Genomic DNA, 19,290 nt, shown 5'->3' with positions numbered 1-19,290 from the left:
GTAATCGAAAGGATAATAAATGCAACAGTTCAGCGATGATAAACACACATGTGCACAGAATTAAAATAACAGCATCAATCAAGCTCTATCGTTGTCTAGGGGTAAATGACCAAATTTAAAAGTGACTCAAAGTTCAGTCCAGTTAGTAGTTCAGTTCGCAGTAATCGTTGCCATGGATGGACAACGTGGGGGAAGAGAGACAGAGGACAGGAACAACTGATCATTCAGACACGGCTTCACTCACAGACCGGCGAGATGGCTCACAAGCAACTTTTGGGCTTGGTGATGTCATCTGAGGTCACCGACTGTGACCCCTCCTCCAGATGCGGTCGATCCTCTGCAGTGAACCCGGCACCCAGGCAAGGGCGGACACACACCGGGTTCCCGCTGATCGTACCTTTCCAGCCTGTGCGTTGTCCGGTACTTCTCACCACTCGTGAGAGGCGTACCGCTTCCAGGGTCTCGTTACCTCGGGTGACGTGTGTCTGTCTTAGCGAACCTGCCCCTTTTTATCCCCCTGCTGGGGTATCGCCTGTCCACCACTTCAAACAGTTCAGGGTTCAAAGGGGGAGCCGCTCCAGACAGCTCTCTCTCTCCCACGTCCCTTCATTACACATCTCCAGACGCTGCTCCATTGTTCCTTATCTCTCCTTCCCCTGAGGGCAGGTGGCAGACCAACTGCTGATGCCACTGATGCTAGCCCAGGCCAGCAAACATCTTAATTTTATGTGTATTCTCGTAACACTACATAAATAGCTCCTGGGTTCAGCTTCATTGGTTGGATTGTTTCCTACCCTTCCCTTCACCTTCCTCCTGATGCCTTGGCCTGAAGACTCGCCTGCAACCTCGCCCTAGTCCTCGCCTGTATCGCTGTCAAGGTCTACCGCCGGAGCAAGACTGGAACCTTGCTGTGTCTAGATAAGGAACTGTCTTTCGTTGTTTGGAACCGTCTCTCTGTGCCCACGCCTCCGCTGGGTAGGTCCGGCCGTTTGCCGCTATCTTGAGTGGATATCTGTCTCTCAATGTTCTGTGTGTGAGTCCCGGCCCTACGTAATGCTCTCTAGGAGTGGTCCTGACTCCCCAAGTCCTGTTCCCAAGGAAGGGTCCAAGTTCTGTGTTCCATGTTCCAGCTCTGCAAAGACCCAGTTAAGGTTTCGGGTTATCGTCCTGTCCACGTGCCTCGGCCTGTGCAGGAGTTCCACGTCCATTCCTGTAGCCACGTCCTGTCCTCGACTAGATCCGGTGTCCTAGACCGAGTCAAGACCCAGGTTCTGGGTCCCTGTCCAGTCTCTGACTCGGAGCCCTTATCCAGGTTCCAAGTACTTAGTTCCTCGTCCAGGTACCGCTTTCCTAGTCTAGTCCTATCCCAGGCCCTGTATCCTAGTCTCGTCCAGGACCTGTGTCTTGTCCAGCGTCGTTTCTTCCTCACTTTCCTTGCTTTCTTGACATACCTAGTCCTGTTCCTAGTATCTTAGTGTCTGTGACTTGTATTTGGGTCGGGTCCCATCGCCCCCTTATAACGCAAACAACCTACACCGGTTCTCCTTTTTCTATCCTGCCTGATAATTCCAACAAAATTGACAGGAAAGAATTTCTCTTAAGGAATCCATGCTTTATCGGCCTATTTTATCGTGTCCCTCCAAGCACCCCTAAGTCACATCGATAATGACTATAACAACTTGCTTACCATTGAGGTCAGACTAATTGGCCAATAATTTCCTACTACTGCCTCCCTCTCTTCTTAGTGTAGAGTGGTAATTGCAATTTTCCCTCTTCTGGAACTACTCCAGAGTCTAGTGATAAGGAAGGAGTACTACAAATTCCTCCAGGATTTCCTCAGCTGCCAATTTCAGAACCCCGGGGTGCAGTCCATCTGCTCCAGGTAACATCTATTTTCGAAACTTTTTATTTTCACAAGCAGCTTGTCCTTAGTCATAACACCTACCTTCAGTTATGGCCTCTGGTACATTTTAATCGTTGCCGTACTGCTTGTAGAAACAACAGACCCGACGGACGCAAAATAATCATTCAGCCTGCCCATGTTTTCTTTGTCCTCCATTACTGCCTCCCCAGTATAATTGTCCAGTTGTCCGACCAGATGCATCTGGGTGCAATCGCCATCAGTAGTGCCCTTGCAGATTTCCCTCAGAAACTTGAGCCGCATGGCATGCCGGGTAACGTTGCATTCGAATCAGCGTCAGCGAGGATAGGTTGAACTGTTTAATTCTATAACCATTCGGCAACATCATTTTCATTAGTATTCAGCAATGCGATGACTGCTTTGATCATTTTGCACTCAATTGGATTTTTTATGTTCTAACTGTGCTGTTTCTCGAAGGATATTTGGACATTTTACTACTTATCAGCAGCTGCCGCAGTTGTGGATACACGTGGAGGTGTATATGGCTAGAAATTCACTTTCAATTTGAGGTAATCGCCAATAGCGTATGATCCCTCCGTTGGCCCGTCACTGGATACAGGTCAATTGAATCACCATCAATTATGCCAGTGTAGGAGAAGCTCAACGAGGCACTAGAATCTACGGGGGCTGTGGGGGGTGGGGGGGGGGGTGGCGTGCAGTGGCGGTGCTGAGCTGTGCTTGCTGGTGCTATAGCACCAGCAGAAATTACACTAACACCACCATAACACCACTAAGAAATTAAATGAAATTTGACATACTAATTACAACTGCTTTCTGTGTATAGTTTTGAATACAGCTTGTTTCTCTAGTTGATCGAGTGAAACAGCCCCTCTAATTACCATAGCACCCACGCAGCAATGAAGTTATTAACTCTGTGCTGGTTTAAGGTCAGATCCACTCTACACTTCTGCTTATTCGTTCCTTGTCAGTGTTTTACCGTTGCTATCCTCAGATCAGTTATGATATTGTTGCATTGCCGTAACTATATGTTACAATTATGTGTTTTTAGTTAGTTTTTCAGTCTTGGTCTGTCCTGTGTTTCTGTGATATCACACCGGAGGAATACTATATCATTTCTTAATGCATGCATTAGTAAATGACAATAAAAGAGGACTGCGTAGCCTCACAATCTAATGTAATCAATTAAATTAATCTAAGATCACTTAAGGTGGTGATGTCACTCACACTCACTCACGCGAGAGATTGATTGTGCAGGATCCAGGCGCAGATCCATCGTCTCGCGAGACTAACGGATGCCCCCCCCCCCCCACACACACACACACATTGTGCATTTACAAGCTTGCGTGGGGCTGGCACGTGCATTATTTTGGCCGGCGTGAAAATGGATCGATTTTTAATGAGAAAACGACCTCATCCAGAGGAATCTGGTGTCTCAGCCTGAGCCCCCCTTAATTGAAAGTGACATGCAGAAAGCAGTAAGTGGGGATGAGGACGACAGCAGTTCATCGAAGGAGTGTGAGGGCGAAGTAGAGGAACAAGGAATGGAGCGGGATTCGGAAGAGACCGCGGATGAAGCTGCTCCCAGTGCTAGTGGGAATACTGTTAGCCATGTTGGCCAGCAGCCTGAGGAAGCACCCCCCGGTCAGCATGGAAAAAGTACCCTTTGCTGCTCACAACAGTTTGGCAATCAGCAAACGAGTTTTATTCCTGGCTGGTTTGACTGACTGGAATATTCGATCACGAAAGATACTACGTTCTGCTTCGCATGCAGACATTTCCTGTGTGGAGGATATGGGTTCCATTCTGAGTCTACCTTCACTGTCATCGGTTACCGCAATTGGCGGAAAGCTACAACAGCTTTCAAAACCCACCGTGTAAATGCAGCTCATAAGTTTGCTATGGAGGCATGGGCCGAATTCAGATTGAGAAAACAAGACGTTTCAAGATTGGGAAATATGCTTGACCAAGGACATGCAAAGATTGTCCAAGAAAATCGTGAGTGTATGAGAGCAGTGGTTGAATCTCTACGCTATAGTGCATGTCAAGGCATTGCCCAGCGAGGACAGCGGGGGGATGATGGATGTGGCAGTAGGGGAAATTTTGTTGAGTGGCCCAATACTATGGTGTGACTGCAGTGAACCTGACTGCAGAGCTACGTCAGGTTTGGCTTCTGCTGGAAACAAAACAAAAGCAAGGACAGACAGTGGAATTTATAGCTCTAATGAGACCCTACCGCGTTGGATTTATACAAACTAATCTGCATTAGACCAAGTGACCAAGGCAGTTGACATCCAGAAAATCATTGATGCTTTCGCCACCAATCACAACAACAGACGGACTGTGCTTCTCTGAAAACATCAGTGGTGAGTACAGTTGATTTTTTAAAAATTTGGGCCTAGACTAATGCTGATTATAATTATTATTTTGTGGTGGATATCCCATAGTCCTTTTTCCTGCAAATCCTAAACTATTACATTTACTGCTATTAAGCCTACCGGGTTTGCTTAGACGTCCAAGCGGTGATTCTGCTGATTTTTGTTTTAAATTTAGTAGCCCAATTAATTGAGGTATTGCATGGTCAGAGTTCGAATTGTCCAAATCCTGGTAAAGCCTTGCATCTGCTGTTTGCCTCATTTGTCTTTAATAACGGTGTATCTTTTGGCATTGTCTGTCTACGTAACGCGAATAGCAGTGGACATTGTGGGTTGGTGTTGTGTTTTTCAGTTGAAGAACACGCATTTGACGCTGATTGTGGGATTGGTGCGTGATTCACGTTGTGTGCTGTGGTTCGGATGCTCTGTTCATTTGTTTGTTTATGCTCTGTGTAGCCCGGGTTGTCTCTGATGCTGTTGACACTGTCGCAGTTCACTTCTATATTATATCTATCAATTGCTGTTGCTTGTGAATCAACAGAGGCATTTATAGTAGGCACAATGTTTGAAACTGACTTTTGAACACCACGCGTCTGGCCTTGTGAATACATATTACCATAGGGTACATCCCTTAGCACTATCACTAAATAATTCAGCCCCACTGTAGCACCAACAGGAAAAAATCTGTGGCTCCGCCACTTCGGGGGGGGGGGGGCGGGGGCGAAGGGAGATATTGTTGATGCTTTTTGGTCGAAACTCCGCTTCGGGAGCTCCAGAATCTCGTGTTTATTCACATCTAGAAATCCGGCCATCATTGGACTGGTGGAAATATCGGATAGTTATCATCTCCACAGCTTATCGAACTGTCCCCCGCCGAACGATCAGGAATTATTGACGAACACGTTACTGGTTTCAGCATTCTGTTGGACACGGGACGAGAACTCAGCAAATCAAAATCCAGCCATTGAGTGGAACTCAGATTGGGCAAGGCGCTCCAGTCAAGATGGCACCAGCGAATAACGATTCCTTGGATGCAGGTTTCTGAGGGTGAGGCTGGTGCGGTGACCGGTGACGGTAATTTTATTCTGATTATTTGTACCGCAGCACTGGAGAGGCCCAGAACAATTGCACTGACTTGGCTGGTTTATATTGTGCGTCAACTGGACGCCGTAACCTACGCAACTGGCCTACGCGCATTGTGAGCATTTATACTTGTGCGTCGCTCTGCAATGCGGGCACGTCGCGTACGCGCACACACCTGCCCGCGCGAAGTGTAGGTGCTCTATTGAACGACTGAAATTAAAATTGTTCAATGTAGAATATGGAAATTGCAGTCGATCTAAGGCCACGTCTGAGACGTGTAGTCCTGGAAAATTAGCTGCAGAATAAGGATTATCGTTTAAAACTGAGTTAAACAGGACTATCTGCCCGCACGTTCCTAATACGATAGACTACCTCACGACTCAGGGTTGTGGATGTTACAAGACAGCTAATTTAAATAGGATATTAGATTATGAGAACACTCAGTCCTCTTTTATTTATCATTTAGAAATGCATACATGCATTAAGAAATGATACAATGTTTCTCTTGCGTGATATCACAGAAAACAAGACAGACCAAAGACTAACACTGACAAAACCACATAATTATAACATACAACTACAGCAATGCAAAACAATACCATAATTTGATGAAGAACAGTCCATAGGCACAGTATAAATAAGTAGTCTCACAGCCCCGAGTCGAACGACTCCCGAGTCCCCGATAGCGGCGGCAAAAGGGAGAAACTCCCTGCCATAAACCTCCAGGCACCGTCAACTTGCCGATACCTTGGAAGCAGCCGACCCCATCCGTCCGAAAACTTCGAGCCTCCGACCAGCCCCTCCGATACAGCCTCCCGAGCGCCAGCCTCTGCCGTGCGCCTTCGGCCTCTCCCTGGCCGCTGAAACACTCAAAGCCGAGGATTTCGAGGCCTACAGCTCCGGAGATTCCGGTTACCGCACAGTAGCAGCGGTAGCAAAGCAGACATTTCAGAAGTTTTCCAGATGTTCCGCTATGCACTCATGTCTGTCTCTATCAAATCAGGATTGTGCACAGTCCCCTACTTGACAGATAACAGACATTATCCCTTAGTGAGTGCATTTCTGAAACATTAAGGAAATCAGGGAGGGATTGTGAAGCATAATGGGCGACCGAAATGTAACGATCTGTCCCCCAGACAGGAAGGAACGTTTCTAAATTTTCAAAGTCAGCAAGTCTTTAAACCCATGGAGCTGGCCTCCCCGGTTGATGTGCATTCAGATTGGCAATTTAAATTGCAAAAACCCGATTACAGATTACACAGCGGCAGGCTGAATCTCTGGGAGAAACTGTACAACGTCTAATCTCAGGGATCGGGGCATCTCGAGTCAATGACATCTGGTCGCTTCTATCGCCTGATAGCAGGGATTTGTAACAGATCTGCAGATATACCGGAGATTTCATCAGAGGAAGCCTCTCTCTCTCTCTAACAAAGGAAACCTTTAAGATAGCCGCAAATGTTGTTGCGTAGACTCTGTTAGAACGGCAGTAACACAGGAATTGGTTGAGGTTAGAGACGGACGTTCAGAATAAGCCGACATGTCTGTCGTAGAGTCAAAGTATGGAGTCCACTTCTAGCCGTTGACGCTGAAGGATCCGTTCAGAGTGTTTGATTCATTTAGATTAACGAGAGGGTAAAGCTCCAATCTGGAGAGAGTTTGACTTTCTCAAAGCAATTGATCAGAGTAGGAATAGAAATGAACTCCACATAATCTGTAGAAATGCATCGTTTATATGATTTTTAATACAAATAAAAATGTTATCAACCAACTCAATAGGGAGGATACATAGAGTTCAAATTCCCCACGCTTGTACTGAGAGCGCTGCGAGCAGGGTTCGAACCTGCGCGGGAAATCTCCCATTGGATTTCAAGTCCAACGCCTTAACCACTCGGCCATCGCAGCTCTGGCAAGACTGAGCTCCGACCGGGCACTACACCTGAAGAGAGGGCTGAATATCCTGACGAAGGGTTTCAGCCCGAAATGTCGACTGTACTTCCTATAGATGCTGTGTGTGTTGGCTGAATATCAAGCTGTTTTCAGTTACAAAACTGGGGATCATCTTTCCGATACAGAAGTATGATTGGACTACTTTTGGATTTATTTCTTCACCGTTAGGTCAGAACGTGTGATCGGAGGGTTCACATTGGCGTCTGTATCAATGTCACCATAGCCGATTTATTTACCCCTCAACCCCATTCTACTGTCTTTTTTTCCCAGTAGATATTGACGTCTCTACTACTCAAGCCATTTTCATCTTTGCTTGAAATACACCCAATTACTTGGCCTCCATGGCCACTTGTGACCACTCTGCGCTGAACATCGATGACTCCTCTGTAGAGATCGTTAAGAGCACCAGATTACTTGGTGTTCGCCTGGTGGAGAATCTCACCTGGTCCCTCAACACCAGCTCCATAGCGAAGAAAACCCAACAGCGTCTCTACTTTCTGCGTATGCTGAGAAAAACCCATCTTCCACCCCCCCATCCTCACCACATTCTATAGAGGTTGTACTGAGAGCATCCTGAGCAGCTCCATCACTGCCTGGTTCGGGAATTGTACCATCTCAGATCGCAAGACCCTGCAGCGGATAGTGAGGTCAGCTGAGAAGATCATCGGGGTCTCTCTTCCCGCCATTACAGACATTTACACCACACGATGCATCCGTAACGTAAACAGCATTATGAAGGACCCCACGCACCCCTTATACAAACTCTTCTCCCTCCTGCTATCTGGTAAAAGGCACGAAGCATTCGGGCTCTCACGGCCAGACTATGTTACAGCTTTTTCCCCGAAGCCATCAGACTCTTCAATACCCAGAGCCTGGACTGACACCAACCTACTGCCCTCTACTGTGCATATTGTCTTGTTTATTATTTATTACAGTGCCTGCACTGTTTTGTGCACTTTATGCAGTCCTAGGTAGGTCTGTAGTCTAATGTAGTTTTGTGTTGTTTTACGTAGTTCAGTGTAGTTTTTGTATTGATTATGTAGCACCATGGTCCTGAAAAACGTTGTCTCGTTTTTACTGTGTACTATACCAGCAGTTATGGTCGAAATGACAATAAAAAGTGACTTGACTTGACTTGAAGAATGCTACAGACAACACCTTCTAGCTAAAGTTATTCTGCCTCATCCCTGCTCTAAACGGTCATCTTTCTACTTTGAGGCCGTGCTCTCTAGTCCTAGGTTCCCCCACTATAGGAAACATCCTCCGCACTTCCACTCCAACTAGGCCATTCAATATTCGTTAGGTTTCAATGAGATGGCCCTGCCGGGCGCACAGACACAGCTATCAAACGCCCCTCATAGGTTAACTCACCCGTTCCCGGCATCACTCTCGTGAACCTTCTATGGACCCTGCAAGTGCCGTCTGACCAATGCTTTATGTTCGTCAGCATTCTGTCGTTGCTTTTGGATTCTACACCTTTTGAAATGAGTGCTAATATTGCATTTGCCTTCCTTACCACCGACTAAACCTACAAGAAAACCGTTAGCGAATACTACACAAGGTCCCTTTGCACCTCTGATTTCTGAAAATTTTCCCCGTTCATAGACAGCTTTATCCCTTCTTCCAAGACGCATGACCATTAATTTCCCTACACGATACTCCATTTCACAACTATTTACTCAATTTCCTCAACTGTCCAATTCCTTCTGCAGAATCTCCGCTTCCTCAACGCTACCTGCCCCTACGTCTATCTTCTTATCGTCCACATACTTGGCCACAATCCGTCAATTCCGTCAGACACACCTTGCGCACATAACTTGAAAGAAACCGTTCCAACGCCGAACTCTGCGGAACACAGCTGGTCACGGGCAGCCAACCAGAAAATGCCCGTTTTCTTCCCATGCTAGTATCTTTCGTGTAGTAACATTTAACAACCCCCTGTGCGGCACGTCGTCAATGGCCTCCTGAAAATATAAGCAAACAATCTTCACTGACTCTCACTTTTCTATCGTACCTGTTCCTTCCGCAAAAAATTCCAATGAATTTGAAATGAAAGAATTTCTGTCAAGGAAACCATGTTTTATCGGCCTATTTTATCGCGTCCCTCAAGTTTCCAGAAGCCAGATCGATAATAATGGACTATAACAACTTGCTAACTATTGAGGTCGGACTAACCGGCCTATAATTTCCTACTTCTGCCTTCCACTCTTCTTGAAGTGTGGAGTGGTAATTGCAATTTTCCCTCTTCTGGAACTACTCCAGAGTCTAGTGATAGAGGAAGGAGTACTACAAATGCCTCCAGGATATCCTCAGCTACCAATGTCAGAACCCCCGGGGTGTAGTCCATCTGCTCCGGGTGACATCTATTTTCGGAACCTTTTATCTTCTCAAGCGGCTTGTCCTTAGTCATAACACCTACCTTCAGTTATGCCCTCTGATACATTTCAATCGTTGCCGTACTGCTGGTATAATCAACAGAGCAGACAAACGAAAAATAATCATTCAGCCTGCTCATGTTTTCTTTGTCCCCCATTACTGGCTCCCCACTGTATATGTCCAGTTGTCTGATATGCACTCTCGCCTCTCATTTTACGTGTCTGGAAAAACGCATGGCATTTTCGTCTCTCTATCACCCTTCTTACCTTCATATTTCGCAATGACTTTTTAGGTGCCTTCTTTTGGTTTTAGAAAGCGTCCCACTCCTCCAGCTTCCTGCTGATTCTTGCTTTATTCTCTAGCCTCACTTTGGCTCTTATGGTACCTTTGATTGTCATTATCAACCACGGTTGCCTCATCCTCCCTTTACAGTTATTCTTCTTTGCTCCCAGAAACACCAGCCATTGTTGATCTGCCATCATTCCTGCTACTGTCCTCTTCCAATTTTGGCCACCTCCCCTCTTATACCCTTGTAATTCCATTTACTCCACTATGATACGGACACATCTGACTTTTGCTCCCATCTCTCCAACTGCAGGGTGAACTCTATCTTATCTATCACCTTTGCCAGCTCCTCCCTTGTGCCTCTGCAGATCCATTTGTGCATGTAATACCGAGACGACAGCTTTTAGCTTCTCGCTCTCAAACTGCCGGGTGAATTCGATCCGATTCTAATCACTGCCTCTTTAGCATTTCGGCATCTCACGCTTCTCGTCAAACCAGAGCACAAAGCACAATCCAGAATTGTTTTTTCCCTAATGAGCTCAACCATAACGTGTTCCGAAAAGCCACCGAGCAGAAATTGTGCAAATTCCTTCAGCTGGGATCCAGCAGCAGTTTGATTTTCCCAAGCTACTTGCTACGGTGCTCGTCATAATATTGTCACTTTTACATGACTTGCGTATCTCCAGTTACCACTTGTACTCGACTGTTCGAAGACTTGACTATAACTCCCATCAGGTTCTGCTGCTAGAGGCCTGTTTATAACTCCCATCTTCGGATACTATGTTATCTCTTTCTAAAGATTTGATTTCTTTTCTATCTGTCACTGTAAATGACAGTAAAATGCAATAACTAGATTTTGAAAAAGGGAATCGTCAGGGAGCGTTCATGTTTGAGAAATGTCCAAGCAGATGGGAAGAAGCTCTCACTAAAAACCTGCGTGTCCATTTTCAGTCTCCTGTACACCCAACCACCCCACACCCTAAGCCTGATGGTACGTTCTGAATGATGCCTGCAGCCGCCTTTTGGCACCGTATTTTGAACATGTCCTCAACGGTGGCGAGGTGTGTGCCCGGGATAGAACAAGCTGAGCCGACAGCACTCCCTAGATTCTATCCCAGGCTGTGATGCAACTACTCACAATGCTCTCCACGTACGTCCATACACATTCACAAGATTTTTTTTTTCACAGCAGTCTATACGGCAGATGGAGTTCAACCTAGCTAAGTGTGAAGTGGTTCATTTTGGTAGCTCATATATGATGGCAGAATATAGCATTAATGGTAGGACTCTTGGCAGTGTGGAGGATCAGAGGGATCTTGGGGCCCGAGTCCATAGGATACTCAAAGCTGCTACGCAGGACTCTGGTTAAAAAGTCATGCAGTGCATTGAGTTTAGGAGCCGAGAGGTAATGTTTCAGCTATATAGACCCCACTTGGAGTACTGTGCTCAATTCTGGTCGCCTCACACAGGAAGGATGTGGAAACCATAGAAAGGGTGCAGAGGAGAATTACAACGATGTTGCCTGGATTTCGGAGCATGCCTTATGAGAATAGGTTCAGAGAACTCGGTCTTTTCTCCTTGGAGCGGCGGAGGATGAGAGGTGACCTGATAGAGGTGTATAAAGATGATGAGAGGCATTGATCGTGTGGATAGTCAGAGACTTTTTCTCAGGGCTGAAATGGCTAACACGAGAGGGCACAGTTTTAGGGTGCTTGGAAGTAGGTACAGAGGAGATATCAGGGGCAAGTTCTTTACGTAGAGAGTGGTGAGTGCATGGAATGAGGTGCCGGCGACAGTGGTGGAGGTGGATACGATAGGGTCTTTTATAAGACTCCTGGATAGGCACATCGAGCTCAGAAAAAAAGAGGGCTATGGGTAACACTAAATAATTTCTAAGGTAGGGACGTGTCTGGCACAGCTTTGTGGACCGAAGGGCCTGTATTGTGCTGTAGGCTTTCTATGTTTCTGTTTCTCTGTTTCTATATCTCTTCAGTGAACACGCAGCGCGCCTGCATCGTGACTGCATCAATATGTTGGGCTCAGAATGGATCTCCTGAGATGTTGACGCCCAAGACGCTGAGTATGTTCACCCTACTGAACCCTCGGTAAGGATTGGTAGTTCTTCTCTTGGTCTTACTGATATTGATTACAAGGTTAGCACGAGAAACTCTGCAGTTGCTGGAAATTCAAGCAACACACACAAAATGTTGGTGGAACGCAGTAGGCCAGGCAGCATCTATAGGAAGAAGTACAGTCGATGTTTCGGGCCAAGACCCTTCATTAGGACTAACTGAAAGAAGAGATAGTAAGAGATTTTAGAGGGGGAGGGGGCGACCCGAAATCATGGGAGAAGACGGGAGGGGGAGGGATGGAGCTAAGAGCTGGAATGTTGATTGGAAAAAGGGATACAGAGCTGGAGAAGGGAGAGAATCATGGGACAGGAGGCCTAGGGAGAAAGAACGGGGAAGGGTAGCCCAGAGGAAGATGGAGAGCAGGCAAGGAGTGATTGTGAGAGGGACAGAGAGAAAAAAGAGAGAGGTAAAAAAGAAGGCGGGGAATAATAGATAGATAGATAGGTAGATAGATAAATAAATAAGGCATGGGGTACGAGGGGGAGGTGGGGCATTAGCGGAAGTTTGAGAAGTCAATGTTCATGCCATCAGGTTGGAGGTTACCCAGACGGAATATAAGGTGCTGTTCCTCCAAACTGAGTGTGGCTTCATCTTGACAGTAGAGGACGCCGTGGATTGACATATCAAAATGGGAATGGGAAGTGGAATTAAAATTTGTGGCCACTGGGAGATCCTGCTTTCTCTGGCGGACAGAGTGTAGGTGTTCAGCGAAACGGTCTCCTAGTCTGCAAGTTCGCCTGCCGGTTTCTTGTTCGGCCACATCAATGCTTACAGAGCTCATGGCCAGGCAGACCCCGAATTTTCCATAGTCTTACTGTATAAACAAAGGCTCTTTACATTTTACACGCATTTCCCCATACAGTAATAGAGTGTAACAGCTACACAATCTCCCAACTCCTACACTCAAAGCTCAGACCACTGAAGGCCAGCGCGCTGAATTCCTTTTCCATAGCCTATCTCTGCATATGACACGGCTTCAGCGAGCTATGCACTTGTACTACTCGGTCCCGCTGTTGAATCGCACTCCCTAGCGCTCTACCTTTCATATATAACTACTTCGCTGGTTTGAAATGCGCAACTTCCCACTTATCTGCATTGAAATCTACTTCCAAATCATTTTCTGTTCTTTCTTGATACAACGAATGACTCCCTGCTTCGATGTAAAAATCGAGAAACAAATCAATGATAATATCCAATAACGGGGCTCGTCCGGGATTTGAACCCGAGACCTCTCGCATATACAGTTCTTTTTTCACCCGAAGCGAGAATCATACCACTAGACCAACGAGCCACATATGTGGATTAAATTCTGAAGCCATTGAAAGTTGGAAGACCAAAGCAATTTTCATAGCTGAGAGGAGAGGTCGATGCCATAAGATCATAGGAGAGAAAAGCAGAATTAGATCATTCAGTCCATCGGGTTTCATCGCCGCTAGTATCCTCCTCCAATCCACCCTGGCAAGTTCCCCTCTACCGCCTCTGCAATTCCCTTTATTCCATTGCGATACCGACACATGGAATCTTAATCCCACGTCTTGGCTACTGTTCGGAGGCCTATATATGATTCCCATAATGTTTTTTTAAACCCTTGCAGTTCCTTAATCCACCCACAAAGATTCAAAATTCTCTGACATTATGTCACATCTTTCTTTAGAAATATGTCAGGCCCGTATTCGTTTTAAGATTAGAAGGTAGAAAATAGTAAGGGACCCTGATTCCTTATGTTAGAATGCGTTTGCCAATTGGACAATTTCAAACAAGGGACACTTACCTAAATCTGAACTTCCCATTGCACAGGAATATAAATCTCAGGAATTCTCTGCCCTGGTGGCTGGTGGGAGTTGGGTAATTGGAATGAATTAATGAATCAACCTGTGTGTATAGATACAAACAACAGGAATTCTGCAGATGCTGGAAATTCAAGCAACACACATCAAAGTTGCTGGTGAACGCAGCAGGCCAGGCATCATCTCTAGGATGCGGAACTCTTCTTCCGCCGTCTCCGTCTCCGAGCCTACTTCTTCGGCAAGGACTCTTCGACCCCCACCGATGACCCCTTCTCCCGTCTTCAACCCTCCTCTTCTTCATGGACACCCCGCTCTGGTCTTCTGCCTGCTCAGGATCTCTTTATCGCTAACTGCCGACGGGACATCAACCGTCTCGACTTCACCGCACCTTGTCCCCATTCCAACCTCACTCCTTCGGAACGCTCTGCTCTCCACTCTCTCCGCACTAATCCTAACCTTATTATTAAACCCGCCGATAAGGGGGGTACTGTTGTAGTCTGGCGTACTGACCTCTACCTTGCCAAGGCACAGTGACAACTCGCGGATACCTCCTTATTTACCCCTCGATCGTGACCCCAGTAAGGAGCACCAGGCCATTGCCTCCCACACCATCACCGACTTTATCCGCTCAGGGGATCTCCCATCCACTGCTACCAACCTTATAGTACCCACACCTCGCACTTCCCGTTTCTACCTCCTACCCAAGATCCACAAACCTGCCTGTCCTGGCCGACCTATTGTCTCAGCTTGCTCCTGCCCCACCAAACTCGTTTCTGCATACCTCGACACGGTTTTATCCCACCTTGTTCAATCCCTTCCTACCTGTGTTCGTGACACTTCTCACGCTCTTAAACTTTTCGATGATTTTAAGTTCCCTGGCCCCCAGGGCTTTATTTTCACCATGGATGTCCAGTCCCTATATACTTCCATCCCCCATCAGGAAGGTCTCAAAGCTCTACGCTTCTTTTTGGATTCCAGACCTAATCAGCTCCCCTCTACCACCACTCTGCATCTAGCGGAATTAGTCCTTACTTTTAATAATTTCTCCTTTGGCTCCTCCCACTTCCTCCAAACTAAAGGTGTAGCTATGGGCACCCGTATGGGTCCTAGCTATGCCTGCCTTTTTGTTGGCTTTGTGGAACAATCTATGTTCCGTGCCTATTCTGGTATCTATCCCCCACTTCTCCTTCGCTACATCGACGACTGCATTGGCGCTGCTTCCTGCACGCATACAGAGCTCGTTGACTTTCTTAACTTTGCCTCCCTGCCCTCAAGTTTACCTGGTCCATTTCCGACCCTTCCCTCCCCTTTCTAGATCTTTCTATCCCTGTCTCTGGAGATAGCTTATCCACTGATGTCTACTATAAGCCTACTGACTCTCACAGCTATCTGGACTATTCTTCTTCTCACCCTGTCTCTTGCAAAAACGCCATCCCCTTCTCGCAATTCCTCCGTCTCCGCCGCATCTGCTCTCAGGATGAGGCTTTTCATTCTAGGACGAGGGAGATGTCCTCCTTTTTTAAAGAGAGGGGATTCCCTACCTCCACTATCAACTCTGCTGTTAAACGCATCTCCCCCATTTCACGTACATCAGCTCTCACTCCATCCTTCCGCCACCCCACTAGGAATAGGGTTCCCCTGGTCCTCACCTACCACCCCACCAGCCTCCGGGTCCAACATATTATTCTCCGTAACTTCCGCCACCTCCAACGGGATCCCACCACTAAGCACATCTTTCCCTCCCCCGCCTCTCTCTGCTTTCCGCAGGGATCGCTCCCTACGCGACTCCCCTGTCCATTCGTCTCCCCCCCCTCCCCCATCCCTCCCCACTGATCTCACTCCTGGCACTTATCCGTGTAAGCGAAACAAGTGCTACACATGCCCTTACACTTCCTCCCTTACCACCATTCAGGCCCACAACCAGTCCTTCCAGGTTAGGCGACACTTCACCTGTGAGTCGGCTGGGGTGATATACTGCGTCCGGTGCTCCCGATGTGGCCTTTTATATATTGACGAGACCCGACGCAGACTGAGAGACCGCTTTGGATCTCCCCCTCCCCCTCCCACTTTCAAATCTCTTACTCACTCTTCCTTCAGTTAGTCCTGACGAAGGGTCTCGGCCTGAAACGTTGACTGCACCTCTTCCTAGAGATGCTGCCTGTCCTGCTGCGTTCACCAGCAACTTTGATGGGTGTTGTGTGTATAGATATATTTGTACTATCAATGGCGGAGGCTTTTGATAAATAGCACACAATAAGAGCTGAGGCCAGGACAAATTTGCACAAATCCAGCTCATATTCTGCTCTGTTACTTCGATTGTCCTCACTGAAGCTTGGCTCCATCACGTGACCTTCCAGCTCATGTCTCGTCACTTTCCGACTTCACTCTTTGTATTTATCTCTTTTTAGTATCTATGTCGCAATTCTCCCAAATTTTCATTCCCAACTGTATAGCACATTGTCCACGTCGCCCGCCCCCACGCCCAGAGTGATTTCTGTAGTCATTTCCATCAACAAATATCTGGGAAACAACCGGAAAGGAGCTGGGATGAGAGATAGTGGAAAGGATGATGCTTACATATCTTGCTGACAGTCGAGGGGAAAATGAGAAGATCGCAAAAAACAACAGGCTGGAGATACACATTCAATGATGGAAACTGTAATTCAGCAAAACCGGGATAAAGTAAAGAGAACAAGGAAACGAACGGGAGGAAGATTGCCGAACTCTCAGAAGTGGAACTGGAAACCACCTCTACAATGAATATTGCAACCTAAACACAACCTTAGACTACTAGACTATCCTGGCCATGATGGGTAAATTTGTGGTTAACTTTATTACTGCAGCTAATGAAACGATTAAAGTGCTTTCAAGTTTCCGGGCATGGGGGTCGGAGAAACTAAACTTTTTTTTAGGAGGAGATGTTGTTGTTTGTTTTGACAGAGAAGACGAGAATAGAAGCAAATGGAGTAGGCGCGACCAGATAGAATTAGTCTAATTTTGGATTGCGGTCAGAGAAGACGAGATGATTTGAAAGTTCCTGCGTGCTAACTACTGTATTTTACGTAAATAGTCCCCGCATCAGGTGGAATCATTGGATACATTACTGTTTTGTGAAATACGCTCAAATAACTTGTACTTCTCACAGTTTAACAATGGGACTGGGCAAGTTACAGGACAACAGCACTGCGGCCTCACACCTTGGACTGAAACATGACGTACCTGTACCAATTCCTATCAGTTTATAGTCGTTTATCATTCTTCCTTCAAACGTAGCCACCCGTCCGAATTCTGATGATAGTCCTTCGCTTCACAATCAGGACCTTCCCCGTGTGCGTTTCTGACGCAAGGGAAACGTGTTTGATGTGCTGTCCCAATGGTTACCCAGTTCACTTGCGGTGTATCCTAACTGAGCCCGATCTACGGAATGTGAAGCACTCTTCGCCTTCCTAGCAGCAGCTCCTGTTAGCAGATGAGGATTTTAATCGCGTTTTTTGTGAACATAGTTACATAAAACCATTACAGACAAGATATATTAAATAAAATGTTGCGTCTTCAAAATCGATGTCTGGATCCAATACATTAAGGTTGCAATACGAACGTAACAGGACTCGAACTTGCAAACTTCTGATGACATCAGATGAAGAACCGAAGTCAGACGCCTTACCCATTAAACCACACAATCGAATCTTTTAGAAATTGCCAAGAGACTTTAGTTATCGGGATATCGCGATTGCCCAGTCCATGAATCGTTGTAATTTTTATAATTTACCAGGAGATAAATTCCTATAATATCAGTTTTCTGAAATCTAACTGAGCGATAAGAAAGCAGCTGGACGTTAATCAATCCAATATAATTTTAGCTTACACACATCAAAGTAGCTTATTCAAGTAGACAACATACTCAGGTTCTCAGACGAGAGAAAATCTGCAGATGCTGGAATCCGTGCAACACGCACAGAATGCTGGCGGAACTCATCTGGCCAGGCAGCAGCTAGGAAAAGAGTAAACAGTCGTCCTTTCTTGCCAAGACCCTTCGGCAGGGGGTCAGGGGGTATGGAGGGAAGGCTGGGGCGGGGTTCTGAGTTGGATGATCTGCCATGATCATAATAAATGGCGGTGCAGGCTCGAAGGGCCGAATGGCCTACTCCTGCACCTATTTTCTATGTTTCAATCTACTCAATCCGGGTCCTCATACTTCCTCAATCTGCTCAATCCCTTTTCCTGCAAACACTTTCTGAGATTGGGTTTGAGCAGATCCAAGCGTGAGCGAAAGGTACGACCCACGGCCGGTGAGTTGTTGGTTGTGAAATGTGTTGCATTATGATATGCAAGGAGGACATCGACTAGCTTCTGTTTCGGTGTTAACGCAGCATGTTGTGCCGATGTTGCTTGCAGCGTGTTCGTTAGACGCTGAACAAACCCACCCTCTAAACCATCTATTCCCTTAAGTCTTTTATCACTGACCAACACCCGTCCTTGCGAAGAGGCTTCTCAGCCCATCAACAGTGTGCGGGGCTGCAGTGGATGCTATTGGGAACACCTTGTAGCTGCATCCACTACCACCATGAAATTCGTGCGCACGCACGAACAGGCAAAATCCACATAGATCCTCTGCCAGGGCAAGGCAGACCATTCCCAGGGATGGAGAGGCGCTACTTCTTAACATCTTTTGAACATGTTGGCATGTTGCACGGTCCATGGCAAGCTGCTCAATCTGCTGAACTATCCCAGGCCACCGGACAAAGCTTCGGGCCAACACCCTCATTTTAAACACGCTTAGATGGCCTTCTCTTAGCGCTTCCAACACTTTACCTCATCCTGGATGGTCCAACAACTCGCAATCTCCTCATATAGGGCAACCCCCGTCAAGGACAAGTTCATCTCGACGCTGGTAAATTGGGGGAACAGTAGTTTATGCTGTACGTTCCAGGCATTTTGGATGGCCATGTAGACCCGAGGAGGTATGGGGTCTTTTCTGCTTTCCCTTTGGATAATTTCTGACATCATTGGAACGGTTTAGATTTGCCTTAGGAAAAATACGTGAAGAGGAGTGTCGTTTATTTTTGTAACTTTTTTTTCCCAGTATTTCATTTTCCAAGGGCAAACGGGAAAACATAACAACGTTTCCAATATTGGTCGCTCTGTTAAATTTAATCTTGTCATTGTGTCCTCCGAGAACCAGTGCCTGTCTCTGCATTGGCGGTGCTGCTGATCGTGGATTAAAACTGGACACTCGTGGTTGGCGAGCAATAACTCTGGGAAATTCTCTCCCATACAAGTGCTGGGTAAAATACCCCAAGCCATACTCAAGGCCACTCTGTCAATCTTCGCGTAATTTTTCTGTGCAGCGGTAAGGGAACGTGTTGCAAAAGCTATGGGGCGTTCACTTGCATCGCTCATAACACGTAACATCATAGTATCAATGT

The 19,290-nt window shown here is 46.6% G+C and overlaps 2 non-coding genes across 2 annotated transcripts; both read right to left on the bottom strand.

Moving 5' to 3' along the window:
- Window positions 1-7,156: 7,156 nt before the first annotated feature.
- trnas-uga (transfer RNA serine (anticodon UGA)) lies at window positions 7,157-7,239 on the bottom strand. Its single transcript has one exon. It is a non-coding gene; the product is annotated as a tRNA-Ser (tRNA).
- Window positions 7,240-13,278: 6,039 nt separating this feature from the next.
- trnap-cgg (transfer RNA proline (anticodon CGG)) lies at window positions 13,279-13,368 on the bottom strand. Its single transcript is given in 2 exon segments — window positions 13,279-13,314; window positions 13,333-13,368. It is a non-coding gene; the product is annotated as a tRNA-Pro (tRNA).
- Window positions 13,369-19,290: the final 5,922 nt, after the last annotated feature.

This window comes from Mobula hypostoma, chromosome 31 (assembly GCF_963921235.1).
Source record: "Mobula hypostoma chromosome 31, sMobHyp1.1, whole genome shotgun sequence".
Lineage (NCBI taxonomy): Eukaryota > Metazoa > Chordata > Chondrichthyes > Myliobatiformes > Myliobatidae > Mobula > Mobula hypostoma.
The sequence above is the reverse complement of the archived record's forward strand: the minus strand, read 5'-3'. Positions and strand labels throughout refer to the sequence as shown.